General features: G+C 42.3%; 1 protein-coding gene across 3 annotated transcripts in view; it reads right to left on the bottom strand.

Annotated features, from left to right (window-relative positions):
* raraa (retinoic acid receptor, alpha a) overlaps positions 1-14,369 on the bottom strand; it is a 142,904-nt gene that overhangs the window by 119,627 nt on the left and 8,908 nt on the right. The window contains exon 1 of one of the 3 annotated variants that reach the window (XM_078278778.1): positions 4,172-4,267. The exons of the other annotated variants lie outside the window; for them this stretch is intronic. The gene's annotated coding sequence lies outside the window, so the exon portion shown is untranslated. Of the gene's footprint in view, positions 1-4,171; positions 4,268-14,369 lie in introns of those variants that run through there. 3 annotated transcript variants of the gene reach the window in all.

The raw sequence follows: 14,369 nt of genomic DNA, 5'->3' as shown, positions 1-14,369 counted from the left end.
TCGCTACCTCAGCACAAACGACCATTTTGGGACCTCTGGCAGCAGTTTCCCTCTCCCCAGGCAGCATTTGAACATGGCGTTGTTGGAGACCTCCATAGGTCAGTGCACCAGGAGCAACACACATCACTGCTAGTCTGAAACAATACAGTGGAAAGCAAATGTGTCGGCCTATGCAACTGTGACGACTACAAGGAAAACTGCAGATACAGAGTGGGTCTGTGCCTCTTTAAGAAGTGCAGGCGGCACCTGTCCCTTTAAGATCTATTTCTCACAGCTTGTGGGTGTTAGCTGAGCGGGCTAGCCTGAGCCGAGCAACGCTGTGCTGTGCATGTATGGTAACAGGGGGGAACCGCGCCGCCCAGCCTGCCAGCCCACCACAGGGAATTTGTTTATGTTTCCTTTGCTGCCAAGTTCCTGTCAGGAGGCGCCCCAAAGAGGAACTGCAGACTACTCAGTACTGTTAGCTACGCCCTCTCGTCTAGAGTGGCTGGGGTTTTCTGCATACAGTATCGGGTGGTGCTTTGTAGCAACACTTAAATCCAGGGAGGTCTCTTCATCAATTTCAACACTCACACACACACACACACACACACACACACACACACACACTCCATACTTCAAGCACTCACTCTGTTGTTACCAGCATTGAGAGCATCAGACTTTATAAAACAAGTTCTAACAGAAAGCTACATCTGTGACCCCAAACAGATTAACACCAATTTACTCAAAACACAGTGCATAAAACAGCACAAAGGTATAGTTTCATTAAAGCAACACTTTACGAGTGGCACTTTGTTATGCTGTGGATTATGGGTATTGTAAAAACTGAGCACCACCGAATAAAAACACAGTAAACACAGGATTGGTATACTCATGGGCATTAAGTCAAGTACTTGTGGGAAAAGAGCTAAATCTAAATTGCTCTCCCACTAATGCAAAAGAGCAAAGCATGCAGACTTCCAACAACACACACAAACATTTCCTCGAGTCATGAAAAGACAAATAAATTAAAAAAACAAGACAAAATAATGTGCACCAACACACCGAGGCAACCGTACGTGGCGTCATCTTGGATCTAACAGATACGATCCAAATCCAAAGATACGATCCATTACTGCCAGTGAAACAATGACTGCATTAATTTCGCATATTAATACAATGCCTCAGCCTGGCATATACATGCTATTTCTTGAGTATCCACTGCATATTAGCAGCCCTTCTGTCAAGCAAGGTCAGCAAGTGTGTTCTCTATCTTGAGTGCTGTGGCCACCCGCAAGTTTGTCTCTGCAAAAAGGAAAGAGCCACTCATGTGCAGTTATGTCAAGGACATGGGCCGTTTGTCTTCATACCAAGCATGTGCGATGTCCAGTAAGTGTGTGTGGTATGAGATAGAGAGATGTGCGTATGTGTGAGTAAACGGAGGAAGGAGAGGTCCGACAAGGCCAGACAAAGGGGCGTGGGACCCAGGATGGCTAGACAGAGGAAGAGATAGAGAGAAAAAAGGGGAAGAACAAAAGATGGAAGCATGGATGGAAAGATGTAGGCTGGGGTTGAGGGAACTGGGTGAAAGCAAAAACAGGAAGCCATGTATGTCAGCTTGGATTGTGGGACCACTCCCTGTCTTGTGCTGGCACATTTCATCGTTCTTTGACTGTACAGCCAGAAACTCCCCATTTACACACAAAATGAATGAAAGGTAAACCAATGGCTGATTGGTTGAATGCACAGGGGTAAGGCCATGGCTGCATTTGTTTGAATGAGATTCATGCTGTCAAACTTCTCCATTTTTTAACAGTAGGTGGAGTGCACACGCATGAGCGAAAACTTAAATCAATTGAGCATCAGGACTTCTGCTATTTTGCTGACAGAGAGGAAGTAAGATGCCTCACAATATCATGCAATTCAAATGCCTTACAATAAATGAGCTCAGCAGCCTAAAATACCAACTGAGCTTGAAGTAGTTTACTCAACTGTAATTTGGGTGGTTTGTGTAAATCTGACAAATTGAATTGGTTAATCAGAAGGCCCAGTGTGCAACACAATCACACCACTACACTCAAATGTATCACAATGAAAGAACAAAATATTGCCTAAGAGCCATTACAGTTGTAAAGAAACTGGCACAGCCACAAGGAAGGCAGTTTTAATCTAACATGGGGAAATCTAAAAGAAAGAGTCCAAAAGCTGCTGTGGCATGGTGGCAAGACAAAAAAGACCAAGTCTGGCTAAACAACATAGGTGTCGAGTGATGATTATTTCTCTCTGTCTATCTATGAGGGAGAATAAGAAGTGCCATTACACGGGAACAACTGTGCATAAACAACACATTTTAACCTCCCTGGAATTTCCATTTGTTAAGTGGATTTTAAAAACAAATCCCACAACACTGGGAAAAAAACACACAGGAGTACCATACTAGACAGAGGGAGAGGCAGTGAGCTCAGCAGCCACCACCGACCTACCGCACACAGAGTGTGAATCATTAAAGGCATGTGTTCCACATCAACTGCCGGGGCCACTTCCCAACCCACGAATGAGACTGGATCTAAATTATGACGGGGAAGGAGGGGGGGTTAAATACCGCTTCATGTGGAGATGAAAACCCCAAACCTGCTAACTCAGAGTGAGAAAAACTGGAAAATGACTGCATGCAAGAACTGCGTGTACCTTTTGCCAGTTCACAAAATAAAGCAGATTTAATAAAGCAGCTAATGGAATAATTCAATGATTTCCAAAAACAGTGATGTTTAATCACGAACAAATGCAGTGAATAAGGTTTTATGCCCTCTAAACAATTAAGAGGAGAGCCAAACTAAATCGAAAACTGTCCTACTTCCTGCATGTTTTTGTGGCTGCCTTTGCCAATTTCTAAAAACTGCCACACAGTGGGATAACTATTCCCAAGGAAACAAATCAAAAGGATGAGGATATACAAAAGAGAGAGGAACTCAGAGTTTGTTTTTTTTTTTATTTATTTTGTGGGGCATTTTAGGACTTTATTTTCATAGGACAGATGAAGACATGAAAGGGGAGAGAGAGGGGGAATGACATGCAGCAAAGGGCCGCAGGTCGAAGTCGAACCCGCGGCTGCTGCGTCGAGGAGTAAACCTCTATATATGGGCGCATGCTCTACCAGGTGAGCTACCCAGGTGCCCGGAACTCAGAGTTGTATGCATATAAAACCAACGTGCCAGCCTTAGTCTTGTCCATCAGGCCAGCAGCATGCCAAACTGGTGGCAAACAGAGGAGTGTCTACCAGACCACTTGTCATCCCCAGTTACGACACATGGACGTCCTCTGTGGGTGTGAATATGTGTTTATGTGTTTCTCTGGTGTGGGGGCATCCAATGAAGCGATTTGTAGAGGGAGTCTGGATTTTTCTGGGGATTGGCTGGCATCGCTGTACACATACCATTCTATTTGCTTTTGCTTAGTGGATGGCATGTGGGAAGATGTTTGTCTGGGGGAAGAGATCACCTTTCCCCAGGGCCAGGATAGAACAGGACAGGACAGACAGAAGAAAGCCTAATAGGACAGTACAGTAAATACTAAGCCACAGTCTCATAGACTTGTTGCTATGATTGGCTGAGAGGAATTGACCAACCTTTTCAGCTCCTTCCTGTCCATTATTGTGGCAACATGTTGGTAAAACAACATAAAATGAAATGCCAGAATAAAACGAATAGCACATAACTATTCTTACTGCTGCTACAGTGTTTTGCAGCAGACACAAGGAAGATGTATCAGACCCAATAAATCAGTCTATATTCACAGAGTGATGGTCCAAGTTCTTCACGCCAGTTCTAATGATAAATGGCTGTTTTTGTTTGGTCTTTGTCGCTTGAATATGACAGAGCAAATCTCCCTGCTTCCTGCTCCAAATGTGATGCAACACAACCAGGATTAGACTTGATCCTACCACTGGCGGCACACAGGCCACAAGACAACAGCACAGAGTGTGCGTCTGTGTATGTGAAAATGATGAAAATACTAATGCTGTACATTATACAGTGACCTGGCAGATATGACATGGTGAAAACCAACTAAATTCAATACGACAACAAAACCAACATGGCCATCACATGACGAGGAACAATGCTATTGTTATAGAGAGCAATATGGTGTTTGGTACCCACAGATACAAGTGTGGAGTGTGCAGAAGTCCATTTACCCAGAGTTGACAGAAGTGACAAATTCGGGTTTACCCCAAAAATGTCAATCTCCCTGTCCTTGGCCAAGGAAATCTCCCCTTGAATCGATTGCAGCTCCTAAGCTCTGAGGAGAGATGAAGAAAGAGAGAGAAAGATATTTGAAACCAAGAGCTTTGTGGTCCTTATCCACGTGCTGCAGACTCAGTGACTCTGTAGCCTCTCTGGCACAGAACTGCTTCACTACGCGAAAACTCTTACACTCTTTTTCCTTCCTTCACCCTCATACTCCCTTTAATCTCCCCACCCTTTTCCAACAGATTGGACCTTCTCACTCGCTACATTTGTGTCCCAGAAATCATGTGAAAAGTGGAGTAAAACAGTGCTTTTGTGGTGTGTAAATTACCTGGGGCCTAGAAAGGCGCAGTAGTGCTTATGGCCACAACTCAATTACAGCAATGTGAATCAGGTGGCGGCCTAGAAATCCCCTTAGCCTGATGAACAAATAGGGACACAGAGGCGCCTTCATTGCCAGACAGAGACAAATCTAAAGTGGCATGTCATCTCTTCATAGAAAAACAGCTAGGCCTGAGCCGCAGATATGGATCTAGTGACGCTGGTTTGGAGCAAGTGTGTGAACAATGCCATTTTATGCATGTTGGTAAAATATCACAAGTGTTTACCAATGTCTGGTTGCAGATCTAAATTGAAAGAGTCACATGGCACTTAGGATCTCTGATAAACGCCACCTTTGTACTGCAGAAAGCATGGGAAATGTTGTGCAGGATTGTTTTTAACCCAAAACAACTGGATGAAAATTACAGGATGGTGGTTTGCAAATGTTAAAAGGCACTTTGTTGGATTTCGTGGATTCAACAGAAATGCCAAACTGAACAATCGTGGTCAATAGTATTTGAATACAAATTTGGTTTGTGTCGAATGCAGTGAGTTCATCCTGTCTCTCTTTGAGGGGGAAACAGAGACTATCCCTTTTTAGTAGGGGTGTGCAAACGATTCACATTCGTATCGCGATTCAAGCTCTACCGATTCAAAATCGATTCATAGAATTTAAAAAAAATCAATTCATATTTATTTTTTCGTTTTGTAATGGCGTGTATACTGTTGTCCTGAAATTAGTTTAGCTCGCCATTCCCATAGATGGCGCTGCGTCAAATTCACATTGACGCCTGTGCACTCTTGTCATAATCAAAAGAAGAACGAGTGCAGAAGTAGTTTAGTCGGCACAAACAATGGCAAACCTCACAGAAAGAATTATTCAACCTGCTCCATCCTCATTGAAGGCGAGAGTATGGGCACATTTCGGCTTTTATAACCTCGAGGGGAAGACGGAACTTGATAGGAATCGTGCTATATGCAGGCTTTGCAAAGTGAAAGTTAAGTATTTTGGAAACACCACAAACTTGAGAACTCACATGGCACGCCATCACCCAGAGATTAACATTAAAGACGTGGACAAACAAGAACCTAAAGTACCTAACATGCCAGTCAACCAACGCACTCTTTCAATTCTCTAAACTCCCACCAACTCTGAACGAAAAGCTATTTTTATTCAACAGTTTTATTTTATACTTGAATTAAATGTATTTGAAAGCTGGCCAAAGCTTGGCACTTTGTAGTTTTTAGTTGCAAAAGTTTTTATTTTTGTATGAAGACATATAAAGTAATATCAAACTACATTTAATTTGTTGTGTTTCTTTTCTTTTAAATTGTATGTCTACTGCAATCACATGGGAAAAGTAACTACATTTACATACTGTGAATCTTTTTTGAATCGAGAATCGTTTTTGAATCGAAAAATTGATATTGAATCGAATCGTGACATTTTCTGAATCGTGCACCCCTACTTTTTAGCATATCCTGTCTACAGGATCCCTCCAGCTCCCATTAAAAGTAGAGCTGTGGACCAGGCCAGGGTTTTCCAAAAGCATGTTCAAGAGAAACCAATAACCTTTAAAACTGTGGTCTGTTTGGGTTTATTTCACTTCACCAAGCACTTATCACAGTGAGGAAGAACTTGTCTATACTTCAGTTAACAAAGAAAGCATCAAGTTCTACCAGGACAGAGCTTTCCTGACAGTTACAGTAACGGTTGCTCTTTAGAAGGGCCATCATACCATTACAAAAAACAATCCCCCTTCTTCAGGCCGAAGTGGCCTTGGTGCCATTTTACAAGCAGCAAATGAATTTCACACTAATTTGTTATCATAATCTCTTGAAAACAATCAAACTGCTTAAGCAAGAATATAGCAGCCTTACAAAATAATGCATCCATATTTACTACAAAGACTGCTGCAAATACTTGCACATCACACAACTCCAGCTTCCTACTGTGCAAACCTCAACTCAATGTTAATTAGCAATCGTGTTTACAAATTCACATGAGGCGTTGAGGCCAGATGGATGAGCTTTGTTACCGTTTCTTTTCAAGCAATTGTTGCTCACATACACTGGCTATAAGCTCAGCTTGTGCACATTTACCCTGTTTGACAAAGATGGAGGGGAAAGACCAGACTTACAGGATGCAAAGTCAACATCACTGCCAAGTGGTGCCAATGCAGATCCTAAAATTATCTTAATTACAGGCCTATACATTACAAACGTCATGTAATATTTGTACTGTCTGATACCACAAAACCCATTCACAACAGGGTGTGGACACTTAGTATAATGCCATGTGTTAGCTCTGAGGACAAAATATACAGTAATACATCTTAAAATATAATATACTGTATAATCCAACACCACATCACAACCAACAGCCTCAAAACGTACCATAGATTTCAATTAACATCGGTTTAATAAACAGTGAGTAGAAATTAAACATTGTGCGTTGCCTTGCTCCTGCTTACACTGGCATGAATGGCTGTTGAGTATAGTGTGCCTAAAATGAATTAGTGTACCTAAAATAAATTAGTGTGCCTATAATGAATTAGTGTGGGTTAAAAGAATACACCAATAACTCAATATGTATTCAATGGGCTCTAATATTTCTTGATTTTTTAAATGTTCTGGTCCATTGTATTGCAGTTATAATAAAATCCAATTAAGCAACGTACCTGCATTTGTTTACAATGGCTAAGCCTTTAAATGGGATTCGAAATATGTATCATACTAATACTATGATAATAATTTCAGAAATGAATTGGGGCTTTGCATCAGATCATACCTCCATTCAGTCAAAGCATGGCTCTGGTGCATTGCTCTGCATGTGACAACTCAAACTAATACTGTATGTAGCATTTAGCTGCAAGCTAACCAGCCAACTTTGTGATCACGGAGATGGCGCCTGTTACTCCAACTGACAACACTTAAACGTGTACCTTTCTGACTGTGCTGATCACTCTGGTATCTATTTCAACCTGACAATCAGCTGGCCTGTGCCCTCAATGATCCTCATTTCACTTCCTGTCTTATTACACATCCTCACTTCTTCTTTGTGGATCTGAGTGGTGTGGTTAAACTGGTCCACTAGACTAAAAACAGCCTAATTTAAATAAAAGGTCAGGTAGGATGAAATGAGGACAGAGTTTATGCATATGCACGTATGGTGTGTGTATGTAAAAGTGTGTGTGTGGACATGCATGTGCAAGCCTACAGCCTATACGCTGATGAGAGTGGACAGGAGTAGCCTGTGGTAATCACATCTTTATCCTTGCTGATGACTGAAATCAATTCAAAATGGAACCCAATTTTCCACACCTAGAAGGCCTCGATTGCTGAAGGAACCCCAGTCTCACCAAGCAGAGAGCCTGAAACAATAATACAGCAGGGTCACCCGATCCTTGCATCGGCACCTAGGACTAGGATTTAGGTTGCTTGAGCGCTGATGGTTAAAAGGTTTGATGGGAGGAGGCCCAACTCTCGAGTAAAATCACTCATCGGCCCTACGACTTTCATTTACTCGTGACAGCAGCACCCTATACTGATACTCAGTACAGATGTGTAAAAAACTGATTGCGGGTATGACCATCAGTCTCCAAGTGTGAGTATAGTTGGGAATGGCAGCCCTGCGGTGAGAGTCATGAGCTCACATTAAAACAGACACTATGTGTTGTTTTTTTTAACCGGCTGTGCGCGCACACACACACACACACACACACACACACACACACACACACACACACACACACACACAATATAAACCCCTCTCCTAAGGGCTGACTCTCAGTGGTGGAAACCCCCTTCAGTCACACATAGATCACATAACCTCTCTTGACATCGGAGGACAGCACTCCCAATGGAAAGATGCAGATTCACACACGCTGAGTGCCGACCAAGGCTCCAGACTGCCATTGTCCTTCCAGAGTCATCCAAACAAAACAATAAAGAGGGTCACGCAAGGCCCCCCGGTGGAATGGTAAATAACCGGAGAGAGTGAGAGTCAGAGAGGAAGCGACCAAGAGAGAGAGAGAGAGAGAGAGAGAGAGAGAGAGAGAGAGAGAGAGAGAGAGAGACCACTGACAATGACATTGTTATATGGAACACCAAGTGCAAAATATGATCATCTGGGGGCAGGTGAATTCCTCTAATGTTCAATCATTCAAGGACAATCTGACACTGCTTGAATGGAAAATATGTCAGCTCAGAGCAAAAACACCCATGTAAAGAAAGAATGTAAATGATCTCACCTCTAGGTGTAAGGAATTATAGTTACTATACCACATGGTGAAAACACATCCATTCACCTTTGATATTCATAACAATATGTTATGCTTCGTAGTAGAATAACAGAAATTTACATCTCATACAGTGCAGGAGACAGTTCTTACGTACAACCATCTAGGTGAGTGTTGCTTTTGTCAAAGCCATGCACAGGCAGAAATCCAAATGATATCAAAGGCTTAGATTGTGGTGACGTTAATCATTCATTAGTGCTGACCCTTATTATAAAACCATCTTTGTTGTCATTATTCATCGGGCATAAAATGCTAGCCTGTTAATTCAGACTCAGGATGTTGACAATAGACGGCCAACAAAGGGCTTGGAAGGGACAGTCCCCCTCCCAATTGGTCTTTCATATGCTAATGAGTGAACTGTTTTGGGTTTACTGGCCTGGTTGGAAATGATTTAGGGTGACACCGGTGCTCTGAGCCTTTATGTTTAGGCTGGCCGCGGGGGCTCATATATCACCCTGATCATTAATCAATTAGCGTCTCCTAGCCACCTGTCGGACACGTCGGCGCACAAAACATTCCTGCCCTTGGGCAGTTGCTAGACGATGATCATCAGTAGCACCACTATTACCTTCCAACCCCTGGGCACCCCCCCCACTTATGGTAATACCCTGATGGATTACATAATCACACCCAAACACTGCCCGCAACGAAAAGGGCTCCACTCCAAGAGAATCAGAGTGGAAACCAGCCACTGTGGTTTTTTATGGGTCTCCCCCTCCAAACTCAACTGAACAGCAAGTTTTTTAACACGCATTTGCCCTCTGCTGTCACAAACAGAAAAGACGAGGCAGAGAGCAATTGATGCCGACCTTGAAGGAGAATCAATAAGCTGACGGCTATTCAAAAGTGCTGAATGCACACCAACACTGTATCCTCCATTGTTTTAAATGCAATTGCCTCCAGTGGGGTATTGATAGTCGTGTCACAGTACTTAGCCAAATACATGTGAGCCACAAAGGTCTAAACTGTCAGGGTGTTTGTGAGTCCAGAACAGTGATTTTGTTTAGACTAGATGAACTTACTGCTGACTTCCAGTTATTGGAAAACTGAACGAAAGAGAGGAGGTGAAAAAAGTGGTGTTACATTTTTCATCCTGGGTTGTTTGAAAAGGCTTTGTGAGCTCATGAATCCACTTGAGAGACTTGCGGGGGAAGCGATGGCGATTGAAAAATTCCTCAAAGATTTTCGTTAAACAACTGCCCTCTGCCCAACCGCCGCAAATACTGTTTTTTCTGGAGATTTGTATGTAAATTTGAACTCTTATTCACAGGCCCTCGCTGCCACTAGACAATCTCTTTTTCACAGCCTTGCTTCCCTGACAATACCCAGCTCCCACCAACCCCCAAAAAGCCTTCATAATTTTTACACTTTTTTGTTATTTGGAACTAATTCTTAAAAGCAGCTGAAGAGATAAGTGGCACTAAAATTAGAGCCTAATCCGCCAACCCTCAATATGGGGACATGGAGAAAGTAGATTTGTCAAGCCTTGATTTAGCAGTATTCTTTCATTATAGAAGTAGCACTCTTCACGCAGCTTAGCAATACGAAATGGCTCAATCAGTCTCATGTGGAACATTTAAGAGGGAAGCAGATGGAGTAAAGGCCTATCTGTGAACCCAGAAAACTTGGCACCATGCTGGTACCATTATTGTGTTGCCAGCACTGTTATTCCTACCTGCGCTGCACTCTTCAACTCTGAGGGTTCCCCATTGAAAATGACATTGGCTACAAACACTTCTAAAGGCTCCAAACACAGGAGTTGTTTCACTGGGGGATTGTAGAAAATCTGGGCCACTGTGTTGGTTGTGTGTAAAGAGTGCAACACTGGGCTGGGAGTTGCTTTTGTTTTTTTCTCTTTCCTCTTTTAAATCCAACCAGCTCAGGCAAGGAGCCAGCTACCGACATTATCAGGTGGATTTTCAAAAGAACAAAAGCTCCTCTGCGATTCTTTACACTGCCAGTGGAAAAAAAAAGCTGAACAGAAACCCCATCCAGCATAGACACTTCATATATGTGTGTGTGTGTGTGTGTGTGTGTGTGTGTGTGTGTGTGTGTGTGTGTGTGTGTGTGTGTGTACATGTATAGCCCTGTCCTTGGTACTTCAACTAAATTCATTTCTAGATTATTTTCCTGATAATCTCACACTTTCTTCTATTTACTTATCTCTTCCATAAGGTCCTAAAAACCGGCTGTACTATTAGTAGTGCAGAGGTCGAAACTAAAGCTGACAACATGGAGAGGAAAGCATACTGTATATGTTCTGGCTCACTGTATCTAATCACATTCACACAACATAAATGTATCTCAGAGGCCAAAAGTCCAAATAGCAGATATTTTAGGAAAGATAAATCTGGAAGGGGAAAGAATCTCACACTTGACTGCAAATAAGTAAAGCATAGTTGTCTCGCATGGTATCTTCTGGTGGACAAGCAATGTTGGAGAGAATAACTACTGCCTGAGCAAGATAAAGGCTATCCACAGGGTACAGAGGCAAAGAGAGGACAGCAGGAAGGAGGAGGGTGATGGGCGACAGGGCAAAAGCTTGACCCCTCGGGGTCAATAGGTGATTAGTAACATTTATCATACCTACGCGAGCTGCTAAATGAGAAGCCAGGCAGCTTCTCTCTGAAGAATTCACCCACATTTCGATGTCAAAGTCCGAATGAAGGCTGGGCGGCACTACTGGCAACCAGATGCCCTGTGTTTATGGCAAAGACAAATATTGGAATCCCTAAGTGGAAAAACATGCCATGCTGGCACACGGCAGTGGCAGTGAAACGTTACATCATTTTGACGATTTAATGAGCACAGCCTGGATCCGATCAAAAGTTTAAATACCTGCCAATGCCAATTTAAAAGCTTGTATTTCATGCTTCATGAAAGAGGCTAAAAAATAAGTTTCATTGGATAGGAAAACAATGGTTGGAGGATGAAGGGGCTGCGGTTGTGGTTGAGGGGGAGGCACCGAGTGCTGTCTAAGTCCTGATGAAAGCCATGCAAGGTATCTGAACACAGGGAATCCATGGAGCCACAGCTCAGCCACACTGACATTCACATGGAGGAAATGACAAAGAAGCAATTGAGTGCCGGGATCAGATTTGGCAAAGACCTATCATAAAACAGCCCACCCCCAGGGGACTGCCCAGCAGTGGTTGAAGAAGCACGGCAGCTCTGCATTGTTTTGGTGCTCTGGACAAGTGGACCAGAGTTCGAGTGGGTATCCTGGGCCAGCGGCCAACTGAGAATGACAACACGCTGTTGTGCAGAAGGACAATTAGGCCACACTCACGCTACAGACATCCATCAAAGTGGAGATGACAGTCAATTTCACATATAAAACAAACACAGCCTTCTTGTTAGCCATTTCATAACTTGTGCATGGGCAGAAAATCCACAATGACTCTACTAGAAGTCAAATGCACAAACAAAACACAAATTAGAGATGGCATCCCATTTTCACGTCCCACACCTCCAACGCACAGAAATTAACTGTTTTCAGTTGCAAACCCAAGCTTCCAAGACTCTCGAGTGTTTTCTCCAAATCACTAAAATCACTCAAGCGTTTGGACGATCCAAATGCAGGGGAGGTGTCTGTATCACTAAATCTTTGTAACTTTCTGAAATTTACAATCTGACAAGCGGGCCTCTTTCCGTAGTTTAAGAGGCAGCATCCCACAAATAATTGATTAGGTATGTTGTCCAGTGCAACCCCTGCAGGCAGGAATCCATGAAGAAAATAATAATAATATAATAATGTAGAGGTTAATTATAATCCAGGGAAAATATCCACAAAAACAATATAAAGCTGAACTGAAATGAACATGCTGCTCCATTCCCACTACAGAACAGTGAGGACAGGTGTGAGTTAAACACAGAAAAGCATACAAAGACTATACAATAACAAACAAAAAGAATACTTATAATTGTATTTGATATTTAAATTCAGGTATGAGCACATGGGAACACCCCTATTTTGATAGATCTACATCTAAAACATTGTTACCCTTTGTTTAACAACAGATAGTGCTCGCTCAGTGCTCAGATGATGAACACACCTGTTTTCAATTTGTCACCTAACGAGCAGATGCCCTGCAACAACACTACAAGCTGAGCAAAGGAAACATTAAATAGACATTCTATCAGCGCCACTGTAAGTCTGCTGTTTGTTAAAGTTGACTGAAATAGAACTAGTTAACACTAATACATTAATTCCACGCTTCAGGGAGGGGGGGGGCTAAATCAAAAGGCAAGAGAAAGAGAAAAGCCTTTTCACATGTGTAACAATGGGCAGAGCTCCAAATGGTCTGCAAACTGTTTGCTCCTCATTTTTCACATTCCTACTTCCACCAGTGTCCGTGTTCACTGCTAGATCACACCAGACACCTCTGTATTGGGAGTGATAGAGGAACAATGTGAGAGACAGAAGGAGAGCAATCGAAATCAGCATCAAGGTCTGAATAGAATATTTTCCCAGCCAACATTTTAAATTGATATAGCAGGAAAAGCCCAGGTGTTACTAATAACTTTAGCAATGGCTCAGTTCAGTTTTAGTGGCTCAGTAAGCCATATACCAGTGAGCCATGATGCACAATACCAGGAACTAGAACTGGCCAAACTAAATAGGATGCAGCCATTTAAATGTTATTAATTGTACCTGTGCTTTTCCTGCTATTATGTGTCAAAATGTCTGCAGTGAAAAGGTCTGTATCGGCCAGAACAGACATGCATTGATGGACTGACTCTTCTTACACCTCTACTCCACATTTACAGACACCAGGAACAATATCTCATTTTCTGTAGCCTCTTTATCGATCTCATGTACCAATGATCACTTCCGCTTTATAAAAGTGTGTTCCTGTTCGGAACGGGCTGAATGCTTGGTTCCCAGTATTTTTTTCTTCTAAATTCTCCCAAACAACATGTGACAATGAATGCAGTTATACAATGCTTGGTTCCCAGTATTGCTGCATGCAGCATTGTCGGGTGGCGTGCCCATTCGAAGCGTTCACACAACTCACAACTCATCCAATGGTAAATTTGCCTCTCATTCACCCCTTCACATACACCGATGGTGATGAAGAAGGCCACTGTTTGTTTGCTACAGGCTCTTTTGTTAGCTACTTGAAATGCATCACAAGAAGCAGCCCAAAACACTTAAGATCTGTTTTCTTGGGTTCTTTTACAATTCGATAAAACTCTTGATTGTGTGGATCTGTATTGCTGCAACCACATCCTATTGTGTTTGGGTTCCCCCAAACTATGTTTGATTTTACATTATATATACAAAGAAACTAATAACAACTAACACAATCATTTGTATTAATATGCATAGCTATTTATCTGAGAAAAAAATCAGTTATATACTAATAGTGTTCACAGTTATGAATGTAGTTGAATGTATTGATGTAGAAGCTTTCCAACATTATGGCCAGATGTAGCCTCATTCATTTTAACTTCGATTTTTTTTTTTTTGTTGCAATAAAATAAAAATAAAACATAGCTGTAGCGATCTTAAATTGTCCCA

The sequence above is a fragment of the Sander vitreus genome, chromosome 21, assembly GCF_031162955.1.
Source record: "Sander vitreus isolate 19-12246 chromosome 21, sanVit1, whole genome shotgun sequence".
Lineage (NCBI taxonomy): Eukaryota > Metazoa > Chordata > Actinopteri > Perciformes > Percidae > Sander > Sander vitreus.
The sequence above is the reverse complement of the archived record's forward strand: the minus strand, read 5'-3'. Positions and strand labels throughout refer to the sequence as shown.